The 16,408-nt window shown below is 35.3% G+C and overlaps 1 protein-coding gene and 1 long non-coding RNA gene across 2 annotated transcripts in view; one reads left to right on the plus strand and one right to left on the minus strand.

Annotated features, from left to right (window-relative positions):
* Spata16 (spermatogenesis associated 16) overlaps positions 1–16,408 on the minus strand; it is a 228,129-nt gene that overhangs the window by 124,761 nt on the left and 86,960 nt on the right. The window lies entirely within an intron of this gene.
* LOC150068929 (uncharacterized) overlaps positions 7,136–16,408 on the plus strand; it is a 35,073-nt gene continuing 25,800 nt past the window's right edge. Inside the window, exons 1-3 of the long non-coding RNA XR_016537131.1 lie at positions 7,136–7,244; positions 7,352–7,443; positions 15,560–15,690. This is a non-coding gene — a long non-coding RNA (uncharacterized LOC150068929). The remainder of the gene's footprint in view (positions 7,245–7,351; positions 7,444–15,559; positions 15,691–16,408) is intronic.

Genomic DNA, 16,408 nt, shown 5'->3' on the forward strand with positions numbered 1-16,408 from the left:
AAGATATGGAGTCAACCTAGATACTCCACAGTGGATGAACGGATGAAGAAAATGTGGTATATACACAATGGAATTCTATGCTGCCATCAGAAAGAATTTAATTGCCCTATTCATAAGGAAATAGAAAATTTGGAAGAATCATGTAAAAGTAACCCAGAGGCAAAAACAAAAGAAAACAAAACAAAAACAAAAACAGGCTGCATTGTTTCTCTCATTTGTAATAACTAGAATATTTCTCTAGGCTATTCTTAGCAGAGAATAACAATGGCTCAGTAACAATGTACATACAACCATAAAGAATGATGCCAACTGATATTTACCCAAACGTCCAGAAACAAGGACATACTACTGCCATTAGCACAATAATGTTCATTGCAGCACTATTTACCAAAGTGAAGATATGGAACCAACCTAGATGCCCTCAGTAGATGGTTGGATCAAGAAGATATGGTATTTATACACAATGGAATTCTATGCTACCATCAGAAAGAAGACCTTGCCCCATTGTAAGGAAATGGAGACTTGGAAAAATCATATTAAATGAAGTAGGCCAGACCCAAAGGAACATAGGTTCAATGGTTTCCCTCAATGGTCATAATTAGTACATACCTAGGACTCTCCTAGCAGAGGATTACAATAGCTCAAAACCTAGATTCATTAGGTAATATAGGGTGAGATTAAATTAAAGGATCTCTAGGATATGGAAACTAGAGCTTTATCTTGAGTGATTGTTGTTCTTAATGTATTATGCTATTTCTCTTCTCTTTTGTTGCCCTTTGGTTAATCTCATATTGATACTGCATCTGACTGTGTTACCTGGTATATTGTATATAAGTTTGCTTATTTGAAATAGGGAAGGGAAGGGGAAAAACAAGATGATTGGGAGGAGGTGGGGGAGGGAAAGTGGGAGAAAACATGGGAAGGGATATCAATGTTCAAGAAGTAATGTACCAACTATGTGACATCACCCCAACAGTAAAATATAATTATTAAATTAAAAATACAGGAATAAAACATGAACATAAAAAAACCCAAAAGATATTTTGAAATTATTGCTGTCCTATGTGGGTATGTGCCATTTGTTTTCCTTAAATATTCATTTATGTCTGGAAAATATTGAATCCTGTCACGATTTTGCAGTGATGAGAATTTAACTCAGAGCCTCATGCTTGCTAGGCAGCAGCTTTACCATTGAGCCACTCTTCTAGCCCAAACTTTTCTCTTTTTAACTTAATTAAATTGTTTTATTATAAAGGTGGCATACAGAGGGATTACAGTTACAGAAGTAAGGTAATGAGTACATTTCTTGTCAAAATTGTTACTCCCCTCATTTTCACCCACTTTCCTCCACCCCCACTCCCGCTAAATCCCTCTACCTCAAGTTGTAAAGTTCACTTCCAACTTTGGGTCTTGTGAATATCACTGTTGCATTGGTTCATTCTTTGCCCTTTGTCTTACCATTTTATGACTCCTCTTCTCTTCCTCCAATCAGATAAATATATATATATATATATATATATATAAAAGACATGGGGTTCCACCCCCCCAAAAAACAGTGACAACAGGGGATAAACTAAAGGGGAAAAATGAAAGAAAAAAGAAAGAACTTCACAGAACACATAAAAAACAAACAAAACAACCAAAAAAGAAACCCTCTTGTTTCCATATCTTGGAGTTCATTCCAATTAACACCATTTTATTCTGTCATATTATATAGCTATTGAGCTATTGTGAGCCTCTGCTAGGACTATCCTAGACAAATACTAATTATTACAAATAGGGAAACCATGGAGTCTATGTTGCTTTGGGTCTGGCTTACTTAATATGATTTTTTCCCAAATCTTTCCAATTCCTTATTAATGCTGTTTTGTCAAAATGTACAGATACTTGATGCTAATAAACTATGCATAAAAATAAAACATATGTTGCAGAATTTTGGAATTAAATTTATTTTTAAAAGTTCTCAAGTGATCTTGATGCACACTAAATTTGAGAAGCAGTGCATGCATAAAGGTGGTCATAAGAAAGACTTGGCTAAAATCATATTAAGAAACATAGGCTCCATGGTTTCCCTCATTTGTAATAATGAATATACATTTAGGATTTTCTTAGTAGAGGACCACAATAGCTCAAAAGTATGTGTATATGGCCACATAGGATGATGCTAAGTGAAATAAACTCTAGGATATGGAAACAAGAAGTTTATATTTGTGATTGTTATATGTGAAGTTACTTCTTTCCTTTTTCCCCCCTTTTTTGGTTTATCCCCTGATTTTTTTTCTGTATCTGACTTTAGCTCCTGGTGTATTATGTATACATTTATTTGGTTATTTGAATTAAGGAAGGGAAGGTGAAAAACAGGAAGATGAGACAAAGGATAAAGAGCGAACCAATGTAACCACGATATTCACAAGACAATATACTGGAAATGAACTTTACAACCTGGGAGAGTGTAGGGGGAGGGAAAGTGGGAGAAAAATGCAGGATGGGGTAACAATGTTCAAGATGTAATGTACTCACTACCTTACGAATGTAACTGTAATCCCTATATAACATTACCATGGTAATAAAATAACATTTAAAAAAAGAGTGGCTGTAAGGTCTCATTTTTATTTCCTAATTTCTTATGGGCCACACACACACAAACATACACACATACACTATAATAAATTTGTGGTACTATAGGTAAATTCACAGAACTCAGTTTTATTTATATTTTTTGTAAATATAAATATTTGGTTATTTTTTCAATGTTTATAAATTTAGTTTTTACTGCAGAAGCCAACTTTTTTTTAAAGAGAATTTAAATAAATGAGGAAATATAAGGCTGTTTCAATATTCACTTATATTTGTGATTACTGTATAGATCAATTTCAGAAAATTGATATATCTTTTGCTATTTTCTTTTTTTTTTTAAAGAAAGTACAAATATATTGAAGATTTTCCTTATACTTTGGCTCTGTGTTCCCTCTAACACTGATGTTTTGATCTGTTACCTTTCTTTTCTTGTCTTTTTTAAATATATTTTTATTGTAATTAATAAAAGGGTTACATGATATTTGCCAGGTAGAAGGTGCATTAATTCACATACATTGATACCCTTTCACATGTCTTGGTACCCATTACCCTCCCCCCCACCACCTCTTTTGCTATTTTCTAAGAGTAGTCACCAGAGAAAATCTAATTTTTTCAAATATCCTTTAAATTTACCAAGATAATTGTAATTTTTGTCTTATTCATCCATGTTCTTGTACATCTTTAGCTTTCTTCCCTTTACTGTTCATTTAAAATGGTTAGTGAGTTCCACCGTTTATCTATTGATTTACCAAGCATGTTTGGGCCCTTGGCAAGCATATGATCAGCCTCTTGCAAGGTGAAATGTGGTTCTCATTCCCATCAGCAGGACAAGGGAATTCCAACTGTGCTGGCTAATTCCCAGAGCTCAGAACCACAAAGGAACCCATGAATTATTTGAGTTTATTTATAGTATGAGACAAATGAAAGACATTTGATTAGGGATTATGACTCTACAAAGTTTCTCAAAGTTTATTTTCTTTTGCAGTAATTGTTCAGACTCTTAGAAATTTTTTACTCTTCCATTTACATTTTGGGAAACAGTAGGTTCCAGTCTAAAATGGCCTTCTTGGATGTTGAAAAACAGACATATAAACTGAAATTATGTGATATAATTATTTTGCTATACAATCATATTTAAATTTGTTTTTATTTTTTGTGGTCCATTGCTAACTTGTAGAAACATGACTGATTAAAAAAATTCTTATGGGAAAAGACATAGCTAGCAAACTAGCTAGAAAGCCTACAGAGTGGGAGAAGATCTTCACTAACCAGACAACAGACAAAGGCCTCATATCTAAAATATATCAATAGCTCAAAAAATTGAATCACTCCAAAACTAATCTTTAAAAAAACAAGCATCCCATTAAAAGATGGGACAAAGACTTCTCTGAAGAAGAAACAAAAATGGCCTATAGACACATGAAGAAATGCTCAACATCTCTGGTCATAAAAGAGATGTAAATCAAAATAACTCTAAGATTCCATCTCACTCCAGTTAGAATGGCCATGATCAAGAAATCGAATAAGAACAGATGTTGGCGGGGATGTGGCCAGGAGGGATCATTACTACACTGTTGGCGAGAATGCAAATTCATTTAACCATTATGAAAAGCAGTATGGCAGTTCCTCAAAGACTAAACATAGAGCTCCCCTTTGACCCAGCAATTCCACTACTTGCCATTTACTCAATCGTCCAGAAACAAGGATATACTAAATCCACTAGCACAACGATGTTCATTGCAGCACTGTTTACTATAGCAAAGATATGGAACCAACCCAGATGCCCCTCAGTTGATGAGTGGATCAACAAGATGTGGTATTTATACACAATGGAATTCTATGCTGCTGTCAGAAGGAACAACATCTCCCCATTTGTAAGGAAATGTAACCCTTCTTTTAATTACAATAAAAATATATAAAAACTAAAAATAAATTCTTTTATTCTAATATGGATTTCTAACCTTTTCAAAGATTTTTTCAAAGATTCTTTAAGGTTTCTTTAGAGTTTTCTTCATGGATCATTACTTTTCTTTCTTTACACTTATTCTTTTTCTTTTCCTTATTGAACTATTTAGAACCTCTGGAATTAATTTTTGTATTCATTTGTTTTTCATTCTTTTGCAATTTCCATATTTTTTTGTGTTGCTGTTGTTGTTGTTTGTTTGTTTTTCAGTCCTGGGGCTTAAACTCTGGGCCTGGGCACTGTCCCTGAGCTTTTCAGCTCAAGGCTAGTGCCCTACCCCTCAACTTGGGTGTTGTCCCTGAGCTCTTCAGCTCAAGACTATCACCCTACCCTTGAGACAGCACCACTTCCAATTTTCTAGTGACTAATTGGAGATAAGAGTCTCACAGACTTTTGTGCCATTGCTGGCTGGCTTTGAATCGAGATCCTTAGATCTCAGACTCTGGAGTAGCTAGGATTATAGGCATGAGCTCTGGCAACTGGCTACCATAGTTTTAATTATAAAATTTTTTTTCTTAGTAGTAACAATTCTTTCTTATTATCATCTCTTTCCTTATTTTAAACATTTCCCTATAGCAGGCAAACTTGAGTTAAAAAAATAGCTTGCCTTATGTCAAGAGAATGTTTTCTATTCCCTGTCAGTTGATGCTAGCTAGCACTCTTCTTGGTATCTGTCCTGGACACATGACCGTTTTCTTTCCCAGGGGAAGAGTTCATGCTTTATTGTCCAATATGTGACAGTGGAGGCAGGTTGTTTTACTACCTTTTCTCAGAGATGAATAGGTTTTCTTTCTTTCTTTTTTTTTCAGAGCTGAGGACCAAACTCAGGGCCTTGTACTTTCCAAGAAAGTGCTCTTCCATTCAACTAAATCCCCAACCCCAACAGGTTTTATTTGTATTTCTTCCCCAGAGACCATGAATTTTTGCCTATGCTTTGTGAATGTGAATGGGCTGTCACTTTTCAGGAGGTTAGGCTTCAACTTAATATGAAATTATTTAAGCAAAGTTGTCAAAATCTAGTTCCCTTTATGTTACTTGGTCATGAGAAAAATATTGATGAATTCATCCTCCTGACATGGACCTTTTTTACACTCCTAATAAAGGACCAACAGTTTAAAAAAGAAATAGTTGGCAGATGTAGAGAATGCCAAGAACATGAAATATTTAAATTTAGGCAAAACATGATCTTCTTGTGGAAAAGATGGTGTCATTTATGGAGGATAATCACATCATTCCATAGATTATAGCTAGTTGGATAACTCATTAATACCACTGAAATATGGTCTGGGTTATTATAGAAAAGTTACCTAATGACATGCCTTATACCTTTCTGTGGACATTATTTCCCTTTGTGACTAAGATTAAGAAATTGAAAGGATATCTATAAAATTTTCAGATGGCATAAATCTTACCCAACCAGAAACTAATATCACTGTTGACAGAGCATAATTCAAAATTATCCTGACTGGTTCAAAACTGAATATCTTCTGTTACAGATTTAGAAATCATTTCTACAAATATAATCATGGCATTGAATTTTCTCATGTAGAAAAAAAATGTGAATGTTTTAAACTAACCACAACTAAATGTGATTTGATATGATAGAGATGCCAAAATTGCACATAAAATCTTACGTTAAAGCAATAGAAGGATTTACATACAGGTGCTGTTTTCATATGATTGTGCCTACAACACATAGTCTCTTGAATTATCTATACTAATGAGCAAATATACATATCTTCACCATATTGGAATGTGTATAGAATGTCTAATTGGTCTGGAACAAAAGAGTCTATGAATAAGGTGGAAAGAAATCAATGTTTAGATAATACAATGATATTAGTCAGAGACTTATTATGTACTTTCAAATACAAGGACCTTCTATGTGGAACATAGAATAATGATTCTATATAATACCAGTGATGCTTGGCAACAATCAATCAGTGCTAGGAATCTGTAAATAATTCAGTTCAACATAAGGTTGGTCTTAATAACCAATGACGCAACAGGCTTTGATGAGAATTTTCTTTTATTGAAACATTTAAATGATATTTAGAATGCCATCTGTCAGGACATATAAAAGGAATTCTTCACTGAGTGGGAGATTAGGCAAAATAATGTTCAAGGACAGTCATAAAAATTCCTTATACACTATTTAGTGCTGTGCAACCCACCCATCTTCCCTTACTTATCTTAATTTTATGCAATTTATTTAATTTTTTGTCATTTAACAAAGCCGTTTATGTGTACAATGAATGCATCTCGATCCATGTCATCACTTCAACATCACCTCCTTGCCCCCACCTTTGTGACTAGCTGGAGTGAGCTATGGTTACCTAGCTGGGGCTAAATATTGTTTATTCACTGGAAATTTCTCCATTGTTAGAAGAAATATTCTTGATTAATATTCATTTTTATGAATATGCATCTACTATTTATGGACTAAACATGTTAGTGAAGTAGCTGAAATGTACTCTTCTTGAGGAACTTCTGGACAGCCCAGTCTTATGAGAGTCAACAGGGTAAGCCTATGTTTTTTTTGTAGACTAATTGTGTGTTATTTTTCCCTTCCATCTGTCAAATATATAAGGAAGAGTAAATATGAAACAGATTCCTATTTTATTTTCATCTGCATTGTGATCTGAGGACTGTCCAGTAAAGCTGTTAGTAAATCACTTGGTCATTTCTCCCAAGAAAATACTCGGTAAGTAATACAGTATATCAACCAGTCATTTGACATTTTCATTTTTTTGTTCTTGACATTTTTCTCTTAAAAATAATACAGTGCTGCCCTTATTATCTTTTCTTCAGGGTCTGTGATACAAATATTAGAGCTCGGCTTGCATACAGAAAAGCTATCAAGATTCAGAAACCAAAGATGGAGACTCTTTTCACCTGTCCATGTAATTTAATTTAGAATGAGGGCCAGGGTTGAGGCAGCAGTGGTTCAAGAACAGCATGTGGCATTCGCCAGGTTTTTTCTATTCTCTGTGTTACTTGGGTGGGATGTATTTTAGAATGCTTTCTTTGAAAAGCACAATTAATACATTCCCCTCTCTTCTAATCTGCAAACAATTACTTATGATTCACTCAGCAATAATTATTGGGGGTGTAAACCATGTTCTAGACACTGTACATGCTCTAAAGAAAAGAGCCAAAGGGGTAAATACAAACTTAAACTGATATTTTGAGTGGCTTTATTGTATGGAAAGTCTAAATGTCTGTCTGAATTTTATTACTTTTTGTGCTGCCTTCAAATGGCAAGTTATGTGAGAGTCTTTAGAAAGAACTGAAATAAATTATAGTGGATTCCCTTACATAATTTTTCCATATCATAGAGAATATTTTTCTTTTGAAATATAATAATTAGAGGGATTTCTGATTTTAGCACTTGAGAACTAGAGAGATTTTGATAGGAAAAAAACATTTTTTAATCATCAGGTACTAAAAATCTCTCATGATTTTTGTGGTTGGTGGACTGAAAATTATACTGAGATAATATTTATCACTATAAAGCCTTTGGTAGCCTTTCTACCAAATGAGAAATACTGACTGTAATTACTGTGCTTTATGTACTACTGGAATTCCTAATAATTGTGTGGAATTTCATTATTGGTGGAGCACTGGTGGCTAAACTTGTAATTGTAGCTACTCAGAAGACTGAGAGATCTGAGGATCAAAATTTGAAGCCAGCTTCGGTAGAAAAAAAAAAAAATCCTTGAGACTCTCATCTCCAACTAGACTTCCAAAAGCCAGAAGTGGAGCTGTGGCCCAAGTCATAGAACCTTAAATTTGGGCAAAAAATCTCAGTGCCCTGAGTGCAAGCCCTAGACCAGCACGAGTGTGTGTGCACATGTGTGTGTGTGTGTGTGTGTGTGTGCACTCACAGAAACATACAGTTTCCCTTATTTAATTAATGAACTTTGTTTCTCGAGCCCATTAGAACTAGTGGACTTATACCTCAGCGGGCACAGTGGGGAATGAGTGTGATGTCTGTCCCATTGCTAGGATACATACTATATTAGCTTCAAGTGTTGAGAAAAAGTTAGAATTGAGTATGGACTTTGATAAGAGGAAAGGCTTTCAATGTAGTAGCATTCAACGTTTATTTATAACTCAAATTGTCATTATTCAAAGTGATTCCAATTATGAAAGTTAGCTCTTTACTATTCATGAGAATATTAATGATTTTTCTTTCGAACACATACTCCTATTCTTTGCAGACAAGATGACTAAATTCTCTATTTTGACACCTAATCTTGTTTGGCCCTATCTATTCAGTCTCATCCTTTGAGACTGGTGCTACATAATCATACCAGAGAACATCACATTGGAAAGAATTCATTTTCTAGCTATGTTTAGAAGTGCTGGTATTTCTGTAACAAAAATGCCAATACCATATAGTGTACTATTTGTTTTAAATATTACATTGAATAATAAGTGACAAGCCCTTAAACAAACGTATTAAACTAATTGTAAAAAATCTCACAAAACTACAAACACAAGCAGCAATAAACTTGAAACAAGAGTTAAAGAGTAGGGTGTAAGCAGAGAGGGAAAAAGGGGATTCAAAGAGATTTACGATGATGTCAATGTTTAAAACTTGAAAGTGATAATCTAGAAGGAAACATGAGGGAAGGTGGGTTTTAAGCTTTGTTTTTCACTTTGAGGAAAGGAAGGTTGAATGCTCAAACTGGGAAAGTAAGCCAAAACTTCTGTGGTGATTGATAGTAAGTCACATTAAAATTTGTCATGTAAGGTGCTTAGCTAACACAGTAAGTTAATCAACTGGGAAGGTAGAAGTCTGTGAAAGCCTGGTTCTTGTTAGTGAAAGAAATTTTAATTTTATGGAAAAATTACTAATGCTTCAGGGATTACTAAGCAAGAACTTCATGGAAAACATATTTGCAGAAACACTATCATTGCAACTGTTCTGAAGAAAGAAGAGAGGTATAGAAGTTGGGTGGTTCCTAAGAAAACCTTGAATTCCAACTGTGGCCCACAGATTCCCCAGGGTCCTGAGACACTGTCTAGTGATTTACAACCTTAAAGCTACTTTCATTAAATGGCAATGTACTATTTTCCTATTTTACTGTATTGATATTCTCACTGATGTTTTAATGCCATGATGGCTGTTTTTTCTCTTATGATCAAACCAGTGATTCCAGAGTGTACATTTGTTCTTCACTATGAGCTGCTCTTAGCTCCACAAAATTCTTTTTGTATAGATCTCAATACTTAAAGATATTTCTTTTTAATTTTTATTAGGATGGGATAGGAAATATGTATTAAGGCTTTTCCAAACCAAAATGTGATGAACACTTCCCAGAAAAGCCCCGTGCTGTCTTTTGTATTTGAATGACTTAGCCAGTGTGCTCATGGAACAGCATGCTTTCCTTGGAAGAATGACTTACAAACCATGATTATCAGACTTAGAATTTGGCAGGCATTTTCTTGCAACTGAAATGAGAGTGCTGTCACTTAAAGGAACACAACTGACTGTATTTATTGCCAAGGATAAAAGTTTGAGCTTTTAAGCAAAAATTGGAATTTGGGCAAACTTACATCTGTAACTGTTTTTGACAGCTTCCCAACTCTTAAAGGCCCTTTTAATTTTTTTTAAAGTAAGATTTGTTGTATGAACAAGTAGGCTTTTTAATTGGATATTGCGTAATGAAACAAAATGTTGACTTCTATATAATATTTTCCAAACAACCCATAGGTGAATAGGTAATATGGTCCATGAAAACATGAATGGGTAAGCGATCCATTGAAAGCACAAGACTGAACAATGGCTTTTAACCTTAGAGATGGCGAACAAAATTAACCAATACAACTTAAGATCCATATTGCAGTTAATCTTGGCATAGTTAAGTCTTGGCGTAGTGTCCAAGAATATTTGGAATTATCTGAGAAGCCTTTGAAATGATTAAATTAAATTATCTTCTTTTAAAACTACATATGCCTTGTGTGAGACTGGATTTTTTTCATACTACTTGACCATATTGTAACAGATTGAACACAAAATCAGATATGAAAACTTAGCACTCTTTTATTATGACAGACATTATGTGTGAAGATGCATGCTACTTTTCTTATGCCTGACTTTTTAAAACATTTTTCATTAAATATATTTATGGTAAGTAATATCAAATAGTTTTGAGATTTCAAATGTGTGAATGCACTTACTATTTAATTTCTATATTAGAAACACTTAAAGATGACACATATACCCTTTGTGATCTTCGATAGTGTTTTGAACAAATGAGGATACTGGGTGCCAGTGGCTCATGCTTATAATCCTAGCTTCTCAGGAGACAGAGATCTGAGGAAGTTCATGTCATATTTCAAATCCAGTATGGCCAGAGAAACCAATAAAATTTTATCACTTTAAAAAAGCAAGTAACTACAAACAAACAAACAAAAAACCTGAAAATCAAGCTTTGTACAATATAAAATTGGCTCATCAGACTAAATTTTGAGTCTTACTATGTATGTAAATAGCCAAAATTCAGACGAAAGCTTTTACTGTAAGAATGAAGGTGAAAAGACACATGACACATATTTGTTTGGTAGTTACATTACATTATTACATCATTTTATATTCTGTCTGAAAACAAAAATATCTTCCCCCTTAGATGTATTCACATGTAAATTCTCAAAACCATGAACTACTTTCTGAGAGCATACATGTGTTGACGACATTTCATAAGAAAAACTAAAAGGAAAGTGTAAGCTCATTTTAGGCTTTATAAGGCAAGAGTACAGGAGTCTATAAAAGTAGAAGACTGAGGCTAAGTACATAGTGAGTGACATATATGTATAGATCTATTTCTATATCTATATCTATCATCTATCTATTAGACTTGCTTGATCTCTGGATGCTGCATTGTTAAACACTCAAAAAAATCAAACATTACAGTGAGCTCAATTCTCTTCTAGGCTAGTCAGATTGGGTTACAGATGCTTAATAACTGCTAATTTCACAAGCATGCTGATATCCAATTATAAATTATTTTGCCTAGCTGACCTAGCAAAGAGAGGAGATCTGCATTTTTTCATAAGGAAAATTTTACAGGAAGTGTTTATGCTCTGCCAACCACCAGTAACCAAATCACAGCTAAGGTGCCCCAAGAAGAATGCTGACTCACACTAAAGGTGACTTTTTTGTGTTTTTGTTTGCATGTTTTTTTTAAATAAATACTTGCTTTTAATTGTCTTTAAGTAGTTATACAAAGGGATTTCAATTTAAAGGTAAGACATATATTATATGGTTTGACATATATGGTGATATACACATTCACATAAACACATACACGTATATGGTGATGTGTATCTTCATAAGACCAGGGAGCCAAGACAGGGTATATAAGAAGAGCTGTCCAATCTAAGCAGAAGGGGAAATGGGTAGGGAAATAAAGCATTCGTACTGGTAGCTTTAGTGTAGCCTTGTTGGAGGTCAATTGGGTAAATGTCCAGGAATGGGATTACTGGATCATAGGGAAGCTGTATGTTTAGACTTTGAGAAACCTCCATACTGTTTTCCAGAGTGGCTGAACAAGCTTACCTTCCTATCAATAGTGTAGTAGTGTTCCTTGCTGGCCACATCCCCACCAGCATCTGTTATTATTATCTTCTTGATAATAGTCATTCTAAGTGGAGTGAAGTGGAATCTCAAAGTTAGTTTGATTTGCATTTTTTATGGCCAGATAAGTCTCTTTCTAAGTCTTTAACCCACTTATTAATGGGGTGGTTATCTTTGAGAATTTGTTTGGGCAGGGGTTAATTTTTTAGCTGTAAGTATATTTTAGTTATGAGACTTTTGTCTGTATATATCTAGTGAAGGTATGTTCATTGCAGCAGTATTTACCATAGCCAAGGTATAGAATCAACTCATATGCCCCTCAGAGGATGAATGGATCAAGAAAATGTGGTACATACACAAAATGGAATTCTACGCTTCCATTAGAAAGATTGACATTGCCACACTTATAAGGAAATGGAAAGACTTAGGAAAAATCATATTAAGTAAAGTAAGCCAGACCCAAAGAAACATAAGTTGCTTATTTTCCCTCACTTGTAATAATTGGTCTATATCTAAGGATAGTCCTAGCAGAAGATCATAATATCTCAATAGCTATGAAAATATGACCTTATAGGATGATACTAATCAAAATGGAGTATAAGATGTGGAAACAAGAGGTTTTACTTTTTGTTAGCATACAGTATGCAGTTATTTCTTTTCTTTTCTTTGTTTTTTTTCTTTCATTTTTTCTTTCCCCCTTTGATTTGCACCCCATTGTCCTTTTCTGATTTCCGTACTCTTTGTATTATATATGTTTATCTGATGTGGGGACAAAGGACAAAGGGTGAACTAATGCAACAGTAATCCCCACAGAATATTATGTTGGAAATGAACTTTAGGACTTGGGAGGGGGGACGGGATAGCAGGAGAAAATGAGGGAGAGGTAACAATGTTCAACAAGAATTATATTCCTTTCCTTACTTATGTAACTATAACCCTTCTGTACATCAAGTTTACAAAAAAAAGAAATAAAGCAGTAACAGTGACACCAAAGAATTCACCAACAGCTCATTGAGGCTAATAATATGTTGTCAATGCTGTAATGAGTTCATGGAATACCTGTGCCCATACTTACACTGATGAGTTGAGAAAAGTCAGTAGAAGACCTTTCTTTCTCAGGTCCTCAGCTCTTCTAACAGAAGGACTGTTAGAGGGAAAACCAGTTCAGGCATATGAACAAGGAATTGCTATCTGGACAAGGAGAACAGAGAATTTAAAATATGAAACTCCACTTGGCAAGTACTGTACATTGAATATGGATTGGCATCTGAGCCCTGCTTTTATTGGCTTGATCTGAGTTCATCTCTTGTTACATTCACCTGGCATGTAATAGACTGTTTGTCTCATTAGAGAGTTCAGTGCTAGGGAAGGGGCTGAGAAAACACTGGGTAAGCCACTTTAGGAGGCAGACACTATCACTGAGCCATGTCTCCAACCCCAGGAAACTAGTTTTCTTTGTTCTTTTTTTGTTGTTGTTCAAGACTTGAACTTAGTATCTGATACCTTGGTTCATTAGCTAGTGCTCTATCATTTGAGTCACACTCCAGTTCTTCTAGTAGTAAGATTATCTTCTACTATTCTGTCTCTGTCTCTGTCTTTCTCTGTCTCTCTCTGTCTCTCTGTCTGTCTCTCTCCCTTTCTCGCTCTTCCAGTTTTTAATGTCTTCATAAAGATCTGTTGCCTTGACATACAAAAAGACAAGTATTTAAAAACTGGAACAGGATCTGTGTGCTAGTGGCTCATGCCTTTAATTCTAACTACTCAGGAGGCTGAGATCTAAGGATTGCAGTTTGAAGCCAGCTTGGGCGGGTAAGCTTATGAAACTCTTATCTCCAAAAACTACCCCCATCAAAAGAGCAAGATGTGGAGTTGTGTGGCTCAGGCAGTAGAGCACTAGGCTTTGAGCAAATGAAGCTCAGAGACAATGCCCAGGGCTTGAGTTCACACCTCAAAACCGACACCAAAAAACAAAAACAAAACCAAATACACACAACCAGAATAGGTCTAGACCTCCTCTTGGGACACATATACTACAGATGTTCAAGAATATTAATAGCTGTAAACTTAGAAGAAAAGTGAGACTACGTCATTTCCAAAATTTAACCAAAACATTTTGAAGGGCTGTGCACCCCCACTGCATCCATTCACGGCTGCTAAGCTATAAAGTGTTTGTGTTTGCCTCCTGAGTAGTACAGATTATAGGCAGAAGCCACTGTGCCCAGCTGGCAGAATTAATTCTTGCCAGCCTAGATTTTCCTTTGCCCATTAGTTGATCCTGTAGGAAGATCAGGAAATAGAAACAAACATATCTTCCCTGCTCTCATTACTCATGCTAACCTCAGGCCACATTACTTACATGTCTTAGAACATTTAAAAATTGTAAGTACATGAATGCTTTTAAGACCCCAGTGAGAATTTCCAAAGGATGGATTTACAGAAAGGTTAAGTGACTCTCTCAACCCATCAGAATGGATTTTAGAGCTGGTATATTAGAGAGCAGAAACTAATTTAAATGAATCATCTTAAGATAACATATAAACACACCCACCCACAGAGAGACTTCTTGCCAGCTTCGGAATCAATATGAACAATGTCCCCCTGAAGGCTATGCTTAGCCGGGAAACAACCCCAGTGCCCCTCATCTGTTCTCAAAGATGTCACTGCAAGTCTAAAGCAGGAAACAAACTGGTAATAACTAGCACTTCACAGATGTAACACAAGAAAACAATACTATTCTCTTTATTTTACTTCATTGTAAAAGTAAGGTACAGAGGGGTTACAGTTACATAAATAAGGTAATCAGTACTTTTTTTCATGAGGTGTGTGTGTGTGCATGTGCGTGTGTGTGTGTGTGTACTCTCACACACATGTGAATGCTGGTACTGGGGCTTAATTGTTACTTCTTAGCTTTTTTGACCAAGGCTGGCTCACTATGACTTAACTACATCTCTGCTTCTGAATAAAAGTCCCATGGACTTTCCTGTCCCTGGTCTGGCTGGATCTCAGCTTCCTGAATAGTTAGGATTACAGGTATGAACTACTATTGATCCATGAGTTAAAGGTAAAGTGAACTGAGGGCTAAATGGACATTGATTTCAGAGTTGAGGCTAGGCTAAACTGTTAAGAGAAACAGAATGAATAATAACTCAAGGAATAAAAAATGAAGAAAGGTGATCATGAATTAAAACGTAGCCAATTTGAAGAGAGACATGAAAGGAAAGGCAAAGTATAATGAAGACAAGAATAGGCAGGGGTAGTTCTCTGCTGATTAATTAATTAATCAATCAAGCTATTAAAAACTCTGCTATAGCAAAAAATGGTAAATGTATTTAATATAGAGAATGTTGATGTAGTTTCAGAACCTTCCTAGTATAGGAAGTTCAAGAAGGGCCCACGCTGCTTCTTGTTTCTTAAACTTTTCTCCTTTGAGCCAGGCACGTGGCATAGGTCTGCAGCCCTAGTGTATGGGAAACAGGTGAGAGGATCAACTGAGACCAGCATGTTGAGACCAGCTTAGGCCATGTAGCCAAGACTTCTAACTGCAGCATTATTCACCATAGTCAAGGTATGGAATTAGCCCAGAACACCGCTCAGTTGATGGGTAGATTGATCTAATGTAGTGTATATACATAAAGAAATATTACTTGTGCATTAGAAAGAATAATATATATATAATTAATGTATTAACTTAAATATGCTAGATTCAAGGGAGGACTTAAATTTATAATTTGTTAGAAAGGCAAAGTTCAACAAAATAAACACCCAGAAAGGGGTACTGGAAATGGGTGGGTTGGGGTCACTGGAAGAGTGGCAGGTGAATAAAGAAGAGAATGGCAGGGGATAATGTAGTTAAGAATCTCATGTGTGGGCCAGGAACATGGCCTAGTGGTAGAGTGCTTGCCTGGCATGCACAAAAACCTGGGTTCAATTCCTCAGTATCTCATACATAGAAAAAGCCGGAAGTGGTGCTGTGGCTCAGATGGTAGAGCTGTAGCCTTGAGAAAACCAAGGACAGTGCTCAGGCCCTGAGTTCAAGCCCTGAGATTGGCAAATAAAAGTTCCAATGAGTGTCCTGCTAAATTAAGGAAACTGAGTGAAGGGGCAGGTTAAAGGGATGGCTAGGGATAGTAAAAAAGGGTGACATTAAGACACAGTATTTGGTCAACTACTTTGTTAAGAGCAACTACTTTGTACAGCTACTTAAAGGTAACTGAATATTGTTAAAATATTTTCATCTTTTTTTAGGCAGTCCTTTTCTCCTTTCCTCTTCTTTTTCAGTAATT

The sequence above is a fragment of the Megascapheus bottae genome, chromosome 1 (assembly GCF_031878675.1).
Source record: "Megascapheus bottae isolate mThoBot1 chromosome 1, mThoBot2.hap1, whole genome shotgun sequence".
NCBI classification, from domain to species: Eukaryota; Metazoa; Chordata; class Mammalia; order Rodentia; family Geomyidae; genus Megascapheus; species Megascapheus bottae.